This window comes from Narcine bancroftii, chromosome 6, assembly GCF_036971445.1.
Source record: "Narcine bancroftii isolate sNarBan1 chromosome 6, sNarBan1.hap1, whole genome shotgun sequence".
In the NCBI taxonomy this organism is placed as follows: domain Eukaryota; kingdom Metazoa; phylum Chordata; class Chondrichthyes; order Torpediniformes; family Narcinidae; genus Narcine; species Narcine bancroftii.
In genome coordinates, this window is record NC_091474.1 from 191,356,791 (window position 1) to 191,370,446 (window position 13,656).

At 37.8% G+C, this 13,656-nt stretch overlaps 1 long non-coding RNA gene across 1 annotated transcript in view; it reads left to right on the plus strand.

Moving 5' to 3' along the window:
• LOC138737695 (uncharacterized) overlaps nucleotides 1-13,656 on the plus strand; it is a 42,549-nt gene that overhangs the window by 13,901 nt on the left and 14,992 nt on the right. The window contains exon 3 of the long non-coding RNA XR_011341156.1: nucleotides 8,351-8,434. This is a non-coding gene — a long non-coding RNA (uncharacterized lncRNA). The remainder of the gene's footprint in view (nucleotides 1-8,350; nucleotides 8,435-13,656) is intronic.

Here is a 13,656-nt window from a genome sequence, read left to right on the forward strand (position 1 = left end):
TTGCAATAGAGTAAGCAAATATGGCATTGGCAATTATCAACTCTGACATTTTTATGGCACTTTCTGACTTTAGCATGATCCTATATGGTGCATGGAAGTGTTTCATGACTCACATCCCTTCATATATTAAAAATATCCTGTAATCACCTGCTGCTGAATCTATCACATCCACAAAGGACAGTGCAATGTTACCAAGGCTGATGGAAGTCTCCATTGGTTTACCTCCCCTTCACCGAAGTCGCATCATAATCATTGAGAAAAATGGCCAGTTGAAGCAAAGCACCCTTCAATCCTCTGGGAAGTTGGGGGAGAGAGAGAGAGAGAGAGAGAGAGAGAGAGAGAGAGAGAGAGAGAGAGAGAGAGAGAGAGAGAGAGAAAGAGAGAGAAAAGCAAGAAAGAGAGAATGGGAAGGAGAAAGAGGAAAGCGAAAGAGAGTGCAGGAGTGAGAGAGGAGCAAGAAAGAGAGAGAGAGAAAGAGAAGCAAGAAAGAGAGCGGGAAGGAGAAGAGGAATGAGAAAGAGAGTGCAGGAATGAGAGAGAGGAGCAACAAAGAGAGAGAGCAAGAAGGGGGAGAGAGAGGGAGAGAGGAGTGAGAAAGAGAGAAAGAGAAAGAGAGCAAGCAAGACCGCTTAGATGATGTTCAAGCTGGGGAAATCCACTTAGGCGTTATTAGTGTTTGTGTGTGTGTGTGTGTGTGTGTGTGTGTGTGTGTGTGTGTGTGTGTGTGTATGTGTGTGCGTGTGTGTGTGTGTGCATGTGTGTGTGTGTGTGTGTGTGTGTGTGTGTGTGTGTGTGCATTTGTTTCACTTGCATGCTTAAATGAACTTGAAAACTGAATGATAAAATGATCTTCTTTAAAATATTGAAAAGACATTTAGACATAAACAAAAGAAACAGAATGGTATGGGCTATGTTACAGGCAGAAGGGACCAGCTTAGGTGGTAATTAACTTGGCATGGGTAAGCTGGCCCGAGAGGTCTATCTCCATGTTTTAAATCTCACTGATGCTATGTCTATAATTAATCTTCACATGAAGAGTTCAGGAGAATGTTTATCTCATGATTTAAATTTGCCTGTGGAGGATGCTTCAATTAGCAGCACCTCAAAAGATCTAGCCATTTTTAATCTTGAATTTCCACCGCTGTTTTTATGTTTACTTTTCCTTCGTCTTGACTGGGCGATCAGTACATATTACCTTTGATCAATTTATTATTTCCTCTTATCTTCCTTCCAATTCCTCTTTCATTAGCTTAATCCAGTTGTCTTCACCATGAATTCTTTCTGGACCTCCTATTATACATAAAGTATTTCAGATTTCAACTTGGTTGTTAACCTGTATTATCCACCAAGATGCATACATCAGGATGCTCTTTACAGTTCAGCAGTTTACATCATCATCCCGTCAAAATTGATCAGCAAACTCCTAGATTCAACACCCCACCGTGTAATTGGATTCTTGAGTTCATCATCTCCACATCAAAATCAGTGAGGATTAGTAAGAACATCTCCACAATCTCCGTCATCACTGGAGCACCACAGGGCTGCGTTCTTAGCTGCTTGCTCTACTCTCTTTGCACCTATGACTGGCTCGGTAGTAAAACAACAAGACCATCTACCGATTCATTGCTGATACCATGGTAATGGGTGGCATAAATAGGTTTAATGAATCAGCATACAGGAGGGAGTTTTAAAACTTGGCTAAATCGTGCACCAACAACAACCTTGCGCTCAATATCATTAAAACCAAGTAGTTCCTTGTTGATTTTAGGAAGGGAAAACTAGACGTGTACGATCCAGTGATCATTGGGGGTCAGAGGTGGAAAGAGTGAGCAAATTTAAGTTCTTGAGAGCCACTATCTCAGAGGATCTTTCCTGGACCCCACACACTAAAGGGATCGTGAAAAAAGTGCATCAGCGCTTCTACTTCTTCAAGAGTTTGTGGAGGATTGGTATGACACCGGATACACTGGTAAATTTCTAGAGATGTGTGTTGTAAAGGGTGCTGATTGGCTGAATCACTGTGTTGTATGTGAACACCAATACCCCTGAGCATAAAGTCCTGCAAACAGTAGTGGACACAGCCCAGGACATCACAGGGAAAACTCTCCCCACCATCGAGAACATCTGCAGGGAATGCTGCCGTCGGAGAGCAGCAGCAATCATCAAGGATCCACATCACCCAGCACACACACTGTTCTCGCTGCTACCAACAAGAAAGAGGTATGGATGCCACAAGACTCGCACCACCAAGTTCAGGAACCATCAGATTCCTCAACAACAAACTCAATCAGGGTCACATTTAAGGCTCTTACTTTTGCACTTTAATTTTTTTTTAATTTCTGTATTGCAGTCAGATTGTTTACATTTTTAATTTGTTTATATGTGTATGTTGTGTACAGAATTTTTAGCTACCAAAAAGTGTTAATTCTACCTTCCACACAGAAAAAGAATCTCAGGGTTGTATGTCATGTATGTACTCTGACAATAAATGTGAAATCTGAATAAAAGCTCTATTCGTTTTAAATTCCAACCCACCAAAAAGACCTGACAATGTCTTTTCACTGCTACCTCTCCTCCAATCTGTTGGCACCACCTGGCTCGCTCATTTTCCTGACTCTTCAATTTTGATTCTATCTTACACAGAGACTTGCCTCTTCACCAAGATTTCTAATAAGTTCAAGAGGCAGCTTCACGAAATTTTAGTGCACTGGTTGCCCACGTGATTAAAGACATGAGCTGCCACCATCTGCTTCCCACAAGAAGTATAATGTTCAAATTTATATACCTCTCACTGTTCTTAAATATTCAGGATCAATTTTTAAGATTTTGGTAAAAATTGTCTGTGAAATTTAACTGACTAGTTACAGATTCTTTTGCAGTTTCTGCCCTCACTATTCTGGAGGACACTTTGAATAAAAGAAAGGCAAGTAATTTGTAAAAGAACTTACATTGTGCAAGGCAGCATTTATTATCGTGACATCTTCTGCTGAACCAGACAGATTTCTCCCAGGGGCATAAAGACTCTGCTGGCCTCAATGTCGAAACAAAGCATCGACATAAAATGGTTGGTCACATGGTACAATTCTTAAAGTGGTAATATTACACGTGAAATTCCTCCTGTGCACTCATTTCTGTTTGCAGCAGGAAATAGGTTCGACATTCTGCATTCATTTTCTTTTAAAAATGGCTGCTTTCTTGATACAAAAGCAAATGATGGAATATTCAAAGACCAGTATTATAAGTCATGGGCTGAACACAATGATCAGCGGTGAGTTGATTGGGATCACAGCTGTGCTATAAGAAATGTCACTGCTTACGTTGCTCAGCTTGCTTGTATAAATGTGCTCAATCCATACTACTCATTCCTCAATGGTGAGGTGGCAGGGACTTGCAAACTATGTGTGGGCATCAAAATGTGCCTCACTGAGAAGGAGAGGCCTGAGAAAGGACCCGATGGGGTAAGAAACCACAGCAGTGGACTTGAGCTGGGTTTACTGGCTGAAGGCCTCAAACCAGACCTTTGGCTGCAGAGGACCGGCTTTGGCGAACTGTGATTCATGGTATGCTGATGGCAAGCAAGGGGCCTGAAGGGCCTTGGGTGCTGATATTTTCATAATTGCTTTGGGGGTTCAGAACCAGGTTCAAAGAGGGTGACTTAGTTGCCTTGAGCTCGGGCTCACCACTGAACCAGACAGAGTCCACTGTTTGGCTACAGAGGTTACAGGGATGCAGTAGACAGTAGTATCCAAAGAAGTGGTGGAATCCAGAGACCCTTGATGTCACTGAAGGGACTCTGTTTTGCTTCTCTTTCTCAAATTCAACCAAAGGAAAATGATTTTTGTATATTTTGTGTACATAACAATAAATTGAATCTTGATTGTTGAATCCCGTTTCTTCAAGATGCTGACTGTTTCCTGCATTTTCTGTTTTGTCTTCATTACTTAATTTTCATGGCACTGTATCCCTCTCTAAAATGTTGGAGACTTCTGGGAGAAGATGATTTCCTTTCTGAATTTTATAAACATAACATAACATAACATAACAATTACAGCACGGAAACAGGCCATTAGGCCCTTCTAGTCCGCACCGAACCAAACACCCCTTTCTAGTCCCACCTCCCTGCACAATGCTCATAACCCTCCATCTTCTTCCCATCCATATACCTGTCCAACCTTTTCTTAAATAATACAATTGACTCTGCCGCCACTATTTCTCCCGGAAGATCATTCCACACGGCTACCACTCTCTGAGTAAAGAAGTTCCCCCTCATGTTACCTCTAAACCTCTGCCCCTTAATTCTTAACTCATGTCCTCTTGTTTTAATCTTTCCTCCTCTTAATGGAAATAGTCTATCCACATCCACTCTGTCTATCCCTTTCATAATCTTAAATACTTCTATAAAATCCCCTCTCAACCTTCTACGCTCCAAAGAATAAAGACCTAATCTGTCCAATCTCTCCCTATACTCTAGATGCTTAAACCCAGGTAACATTCTGGTAAACCTTCTCTGCACTCTCTCCACTCTGTTTATATCCTTCCTATAATTAGGCGACCAGAACTGCACACAGAACTCCAAATTAGGCCGCACCAACGTCTTATACAATCTCAACATCACCTCCCAACTCCTATATTCCATGCAATGATTGATAAAGGCCAGCATACTAAAAGCCTTCTTCACCACCCTATTCACGTGAGGTTCTACCTTCAGGGAACGATGTACCGTTACTCCTAAATCTTTCTGCTCTTCTGTATTCCTCAATGCTCTTCCATTTACCACGTATGTCCTATTCTGATTCTTCTTACCAAAATGAAGCACCTCACACTTATCAGCATTAAATTCCATCTGCCATTTTTCAGCCCACTTTTCTAAGCAGCCCAAATCCCTCTGCAATCCTTGAAAACCTTCTTCATTATCCACTATTCCACCTATCTTAGTATCGTCTGCATATTTACTAATCCAATTCACCACCCCATCATCTAGATCATTAATGTATATAACGAACAACAATGGGCCCAATACAGATCCTTGAGGCACACCACTGGTCACCGGCCTCCAACCTGACAGACAATTATCCACTACCACTCTCTGGCCTCTCCCTTTCAGCCAATGTTCAATCCATTTGACTATCTTAAAATTTATACCTAAAGACTGCACCTTCCTAACTAACCTTCCATGTGGTACCTTATCGAAGGCCTTACTGAAGTCCATATAGACAACATCCACTGCGCTACCCTCATCCACATTCCTAGTCACCTCTTCAAAAATTCAATCAGATTGGTCAAACATGACCTTCCTCCCACAAAGATTTTAAAGATTTTTAAAAATATTTTATTTAAATCAATATACATGAAATAAAATAACAAACAATATTACAATGTTAACAAGTATATGTTGAAAATATATAAAAAGAAGGAAGGAAAAAAACTAAAAACTAAAAAGGTAAAAAAAAACTAAACTAAAAAAGGTTTGTTGATCCCTTCATATATGAAGGTGTCAGAAACACACTCTCCTGGAATCATTCTCAATGGAAATTATTACTGTGATACCAAAAAAAGACAGGGACTCACTAAAATTGGCATCATATAGATTTATTTCGTTATTAAATTCAGATGATAAGATTATTACTAAAGTTTTGGCTAATAGACTGCCGAATTTTTTTGCTGAAATTGTGAAACATGGACCAAACAGGCTTTGTGAAAAATAGACAATCTGCTGATAATGTAAGCAGGTTGCTTAGTATAATTAATTTGGCACAGAAGAGAGGTGATCTGAGTATGACAGTGGCTTTAGATACAGAAAAAGCACTTGATAGACTAGAGTGGGATTTTTTATTTAAAGTGTTGGAAAAATTTGGACTAGGTCAAATTTTTACATATTGAATGAAGGCATTATGCAATGAGCATAAAGACAGAGTTGTGATTAATGGACAAATTTCTACATCATTTCAGTTGTTAAGATCTAGTAGACAAGGATGTTTGCTATCTCCAGCTCTATTCATTTTAGCTATAGAATCACCTGCAGAAACAATTTGTCAAGTCCCAGACATTAAGAGATGTAGGGTCGATCAGGAGGAATACAAGATTAATTTATTTGCTGACAGCATATTGATATATTTGACAGACCAGCAACTTTGCTACAGAAACTCTAATCTGGAAGCCTATGGGAAGGTTTCAGGTTATAAAATAAATTGGGATAAGAATGAAATTATTCCTCTTACAGGAGGAGATTATATTCAGTGTTAAAGAGATGCCCCATTTAAATGGCTGGTAAATAAAATAAAATACTTAGGAATATGCACAGATAATAACTTTAAAACATTATACAAATTGAATTATTTACCTTTACTTGAAGATCTGAATAGATGGATAGCCCTACCTATAACATTAGTGAAAGAGTCAATTGTATTAAAATGAATGCAATACAATATGAATACAATATGAAAATGAATACAATATGAAAATGAATACAATATCTCTTTCAAACCCTGCCCATATCATTACCTCAGAGGTTTCTTTAGGAATTAAAAAAATGTCAGAACATTTCTTTGGAAAGATAAGATGTAGAGGGTCTTCATAAAAAAATTAACATGAAGGTTTACAACTCCTTAATTTTAAAAATTACTATTGAGTAGCTCAGATGAGATTTCTTACTTTTTGTTTGAGGAAGGAGATAAGCCCACATAGGTGAAAATAGAATTGAATAAAATAGGAGAGAGAATGGCAGAGGAGTTCATATATAAATGGATTGTGAAACTAGTAACTAGTGAGAGAGAAACCTCTTTGTTCAAATATTTAATCAATACTTGGAATAAAACAAATAGTAATATTGGAACAAGGGAGGCTTATCTCCCAAAACCCCTTTGATTCATAACAGATTTATACCCTGTATAATGGGTAACAAGATTTTTGAAATTTGGTCTTGTATAGGGATCAGCTATATTGAAGATTGCTATTAGTGGTGGCAACTGATGTTATTTGAACAATTAAAAACTAAGTATGGAATTCTTAATAATGCAATCTTTTGCTATTTTCAAATAAGAGCATATCTAAGAGACAAACTGGACCTAACAATGTTTTTAGGCAAATTGTAGAGATGTGGAAATGCTGATTCGAAAGGGAAATACAAACAAATTTACTTCAACAATGTACCACTTACTTCAAATGGGAATCCCTGAACAGAGGTTCTTAAGTCCAGGCAGAGATGGGAATCAGACGTAAATGTAAGAAGTGGCAAGCAAAACTCCTTTGAATTATGTTGCGATATGATAACCAATATGATAAATGTAAGATGTAGATTAGTACAAAACAATTTTTTGCATCAATTATATCTCATGCCACAGAAACAAAATAAACTAAAATCAGACCTATCAGACTGATATTTTTTTAATGTGGCAAGGAAGTAGGAACCTTTTTACATTCAATTTGGTCATGTTCTAAAGATTTTGAGCAGATTTAGGACATTTCTTAGAGCAGATTACAGGAATTCAATTTCCACAAACCCAGAATTATTTTTACTGGGTAATATTATAGGGACAAGACCTAAACTGAAACTTTCCAAACACCAAATAGAATTTGTTAAAATTGCATTGGCAGTGGCCAGAAAATGTATAGAAGTTACTTGGAAGTCTGATTCACATCTAGGTATGGCAGGTTGGAATGTAGAAATGCATATCTGTGTTCCTCTTGAGAAGATGACCTATAGCTTAACAAGTTTGGCATTGATATTTACAAATCTCAGGTGTACATCTTAGTTGTATTCTTTCTAGCCCTCGAGACCTGGATTGATCTTCTCTAAAGAAAATTAAATAGAATATGAACATGATCCATGGAGTGTGCACCACTTTACTTTTTCTTTTTGCTTTTTCTTTCTTTCTATTTCTCTATCTTTTTCTTACTTTTCTCTTTTCTATATCCACATCTTTCTCTTTGGGGTCTTTCTTGGGTGGGTGTGGGTTGAGGGAGTGGGTTATAACCATCATGGTGTAAATGCTGAAATTATTTTTGTACTTGTTTTCTTTAACTTTGTACTTAACTGCATGATTGGTCAAAAAATTATATAAAAAAATAAAATGTATGGAGACTCTCTCCCTGTACCACTCTAACCTGATGCAGATTGGATGGATTCTCCAGTTGCAGTGCCTGTGAATTCCCAGAACTCCACTCTCCATTTGCTGGACTTCAAGAATCCAGACAAAACTATTATGAAGAGCTAAAAAGAACTTTGCGATTTCCACAATTGTGCAGATATCCTAAAGTCGCAGTTAGCTCTGTGATCATATGTCAGTCGTGCGGTATGCTTGAGGGTGTAGATTTGACAGCTGTTTATCATATTTTGTTTTATCTTTTATAGTGCTGTGCTGGCATTGTGGTGCAGAAGGCCCTGGTACCTTGCCATTAAGCTTCAAGTTGCCTTATTTTATGAGAGATCAGACAGGTAAGTGCAGGCATTGAGTACAGGTCCATTTCTGAGGAACGGTATATTTTAAAGTATTTAGTTCCATATTACTGTTCAGTGCTGAAATGCCTGTTAAGTTGCCTTCAACATATTCTGCTAACCTTACCAAAAGTATTTTGATATTGGATTTGTACTTAGAAGAATATTGTGAGCAAAGGTAAGGTGCATATTCATTATTTTCTGGTTGATAGCCACAGAATGTCGCAGATGAATGTCAGATCATTTATTGACAAGTTGTTTGTTTGTTTGCTGCCTCTTGTAAGAGCATTTGGGATCATTTAAAAAAAAACACAAATAAAATGTTGCTACGGAGTATTTCTCAAAGAAGCTCAGGTGGCCTCATACTTCCTGGATTCCTTTACTAACATCCTTCAGCTATATCTATTTTGCTGATAATGTATTTCTTCCCTTAATCCTCTGGTTGCTTCTCTTACCCACAGTATAAAAGTCCAAGGTCAAGGTATTTCCTCTGCTATTTTAAGAAACGTTTGACTTTGTTATTTTTTTTTTCATTTACTTCCATTCTTCTCTTTGAATGCTAAATATGTGCCATAGATGATTTCTATATAGAATTTTCTGTTATGATACCTTCACATTTAATGACCCTTTCAATTCTTGTGTACTTTGAGATAAATTATTGGACAATTTCACTTGAGATTTTATGTAGCACTGCATAGAAAGCCTGTGTGACTGTGGGTTATATTTGGCAAAATCCCGGGAGATCTGTGGTTTATTATTTGTGCACATTTTAAATTATCCATGTGAGTTTCAAAAAAGCAATATTTTACAGATCAAACCCCTAAAATTTAAATGACAACCATTTGGAAATGAATCAAAATCATAATTCTGCACTGTCTTTCTCAGGGCAGTGAGACTATATTCCTAACAGTAATCACAGATGTTGTCTAATTGTTAGATCCACGATTCTGAGTAAATATTTAGCTTGAGAGGCCCGAATTGTACCTGGGTTTATGCTGACTATTGATTTCCAGAAGATGATGTCTCAGCTATCGTATTACTACTGATTTGCACTGCGTTTGATGATAGATGACAATTTTGCTCCTTGGTAAATAATTATGATTCTCCATTCAAGTTATGCAGAGGATCATGTGCTACTTCCGAGATGTGTCTCATATTTTTTCAATTTGTTTCTTTGAAAATTGTGGCTGATGTTGCATTGCATTTATGTTATAAGAACTGTCTAGACTAAAGTTCAAAATCAGCAATGGCTAATAAGATTTTTCATGACGTTCACTTACATTTATTGCTTTTTGCCTCAGAAGGCAGCACGGTTTGCGTAACAGGGAAGGATGCTATTACAGCACCAGCGATCCGGGTTCAAATCCGGTACTCTCTGTAAGGAGTTTGTATGTTCTCTCCATTGCTGCCTGAGTTTCCTCCAGGTGCTCCAGTTTCCTCCCATCCTTCAAAATGTGTGGGGGTTGTATATTATTTGGGGTATTGGGCAGCTCGGGCTCATGGGCCGGAAGGGCCTGTTTCTGTGCTGTGCTGAAAGTCTAAGTAGCTGTATGTCTAAAATGTCTAAAAATTGATATCATAAAACTTCCAAAACTAAAATGTATGTGAGAATTGACAGATTGGAGAATTTCCTCAAATGGGCAACTTAGTTATGTCGTATTCAGTACCAGCAGAATTCATGTGTTGTCCTTTAATATAAAATTTGCACTACTCTGGGCTGTTTTATCACACAAATCCAATTACTTTTTCCTCTTTAGATCAAAACCTTTGTGTACAATACTCAGCCCTTCCCCATCCAGATGCCGGCCCCTCCCCTACCCAAATCTCCAATTAGCCCTGAAATGAGATAGAAGTGCGCTATATGATTACAAAACTGATTCAAATGAAGACAGACTCATTTGATGTTAAACTAAAAAAAAGTCTGGACTCATTTGATTACATTTTTTCCTGAACTCCCAGGCTTCTTTCAGCTCATTACTCTAACTAGCTATTTCTTAAATGAGCCTAGTGAGCAGGTCTCAAGGACTGCCCATTCCATCAGTTGATCACCTGCTGTGGTGAGAAATGATTGCTACTGTCTAAAATAAAATTGGCTTTCACAACCTTGAACCTGTGCTGTTTAGTTCTGCTGCCTTGGGATATCCAAAAATGCTGTTTCGTATTAACCAGTAACTATCCCATTAAAATGTCTCATGCAATTCTGTGAATTCACCTCCAAGATGTTTGTTTTTGAGGCAAGCCAATCTTAACCTGGATGGCAGACAATACACTTCCAGAGTGCAGTTCGAATAAGCTCAGTGTCCACTCTATCGACCGTTGTGGGCCTAATTTCTCTCCAAAGACTGAATATTATTCCAGACATGCAGTGATACTTCAAGCTGAACTCAATGCTCCAATATTTGGTAAGTTTTTGACAAACTTAAATAAAATGATCGTTTATTTTATCCACAATTAGTAAAGCCAATGATCGCACATCTTTTTAAAAGTCTTCTCATTTAGTACTCCGACCTTCAAAGATTTGTGCATCTATTTCCTCAGCTATAACTTGGTAGGGACTGGCACAGAACAGCTGATTATTTCCCAGGAAGGTGCTAACAAATTCAGGATTCTTGTCCGTAAAATGTTGGAATCTTTAGCCTCCTGACCATTCTTCATATTTTATTTCACAAAAAAAAAACACATCCCTGTCATTGTGTTTTATCAGCAGAGCATAAAGCTGTTCCATTTCCTTGCCTTTTACATGAAGGAATCTGCTCAAGCAAAGGGAGCTAGGCTTGACCTTACAAAAAAAAATGGGTATGTTGTCATATACATGAATACAACGTACAAGATACACCAAAATTCTTTCTTGGTACAGCTCCACAGTAGCCTAAGATACACCTATTATAATTACCGCATCAGATGAAATGAAATAATAAATATAAAATGATCAATAAATAATCATTGTTATGGTTAGTGGGAAAAAAGGTGGTTTCAAGAGTACAGACAGATACTTTGGCAGTCCCTAAGTATTTTATAATTAGTGTTAGGTTATTATAGGATGTTCAGGAGTTTTATAGTTTTTAGAAATAAAACTGCTCTTGAACATAGAGGTGCAGGACTTTATGCTTCCGAATCTTCTGTCTAAAGACAGCAGCAAGAAGAGATTATGTCTAGGGTAGGATGTAAATTTCAGAATCCCCCAGTTCTCAGGTACCACACCTCTACCTAAGATTGATTGAAAGATCACAGCCAAATTTTTGACCCTTACATTTACTAGAAACCCAGGGTTCATCCCTCTTCCTCTATTTAATTCATCACCAACCTTTACAACACCTTTTCTTTATTCCACTCTTCCTTCTAACATTTTTTGGAATTCTCTTTAGTGAAGGCCCTCCGTGAACTATTCCTGCTGTGACTCAGGCGTGCTTTCAGTTCACTTTGGTAGTAAAGATAGAAAAGTGGAGTATTCTTTAAATGAAAGGCTGAAAGGTGCAGGTATTCAGAGACACCGGGCTGTCCTTACACATGGATCACTGGAAGCTGCACAGCCTGCAATTAGAAAGGCAAGAGAATTTGTGTACAAGAATCGAGATATCTTGCCCTAGTGTGACCTCATCTGAGATATTGCGCAGGTCTGGTGTTCCCCTCTTGGGAAGGAAATACTTGTGATCGAGGGAGTGCAGTAAAGGTTTACCAAATTAATTTCTAAGATGGTGGCTATATTGCATGAGGAGTGTTTAAAGAGAAAAATGATGCTTTTTCAGGAATTTAAAAGAATGAGAGGCAGTCATATTAAAATATACAAAATTAATATGAGGTTAAACAAGTATATCTGCAGATGCTTGGGCCTAGTTCAGCACACAAAAGTGCCATAGAAACTCAGCAGGCCATGGAGCATCCAAAGGAAACAAAAGGCAATATATATAGGACCCGAGCCTTTTGTCAAAAAATGAATGTGCACTTGACCGTGTAGGTATGGAATTGGTATTTTATTGTTAGAATGAAGAAAACTAAAGGTTATAGTTTCAATGTGAGGAATTGGGCATTCCAGACAAAGATGAGGATAGCAGAGTAGGCAGAAGGAGATGATGACCTCCAGCTGATCCTTGTTCTTGCATTGTTAAGTTATAATAGACTTGTCAACTATCCTTATTTATACTATTATTTTCAGAAAAACTGTCTTTAAAACTATTTCACCCACCTGGGTCCTTTCTTAGATCATCTTTATTCTTTGTCCATTCAGCTTAATTCTCTATAGTATTGTTAATCCTACTGTGCATTTGCTATTAATGTCCTTTTACTTTTGAACTTCACTTCAATATGTTAAATAATCTAGGATATTGCCAGCTTTGTCTCACAATACAGGAATGCTATTACACTAGATCTATATCTCTTCCTATCTTTATGCCCGTCTACCTGGGTTTGATCACTAAGTCACTCACTGACATGGGCGTATTTCAGTTCCTTATTCTTGTAGTTGATTTTCTCATGACTGTTTTCTCATGATTTCATGTCATGATTTTCTCATGACATCTGATGCCAAAAGATTAATAATGAAGAAATAATTGACTGAGATAAAACCAGCCAGATATATAAAAATGTTTGAAGCTATTGTGAAAGGTATTATAGCAGGGCACTTTGATAAATTCAAGGTATCAAGGTAAAATTAATACGCATTAGTGAAAGGGAATCATGTTTGATCAAGTTATTGGAGGTTTTTTGAAAAAAAATCATGTCCTGTGAAGTGTTAATGTGATCAAACATATGCGATGTTGGAGCAGGATGAGAACATTCAGTCACTCTAAATTTAAATTTTAAAATTTACATTTTTTAAAGATTTAAATGTACAGCATGGTAACGGGTCCTTCCTGCCCATGAGCCCATGCCACCAAAATACACCTAATTTACTTACAACCCTGTATATTTTGGGTGGTGGGAGTAAACAAGAGCTTCCAGGGAAACCCCATGCAGACACAAGGAGAACATAACCAACTCCTTACAGACCTGGGATGTTTGTGCTGTAATAGTGTTACATTAACCACTACACTAGCTGCGCTGCCCCAAATGATAAGATAGGTGATCATGGTTACTCTGGTAACCTTCCCCTCCAGAACTGAGCAACGATGTTTTCTTTTACGCATTTCCAGAATTTCATAATGTTTTTGTTATTTATGCTGTTATACGTGAAGCTACATCTAGATAAATGAAAATCCTCATTATGATAACTCGACAATTTGTTT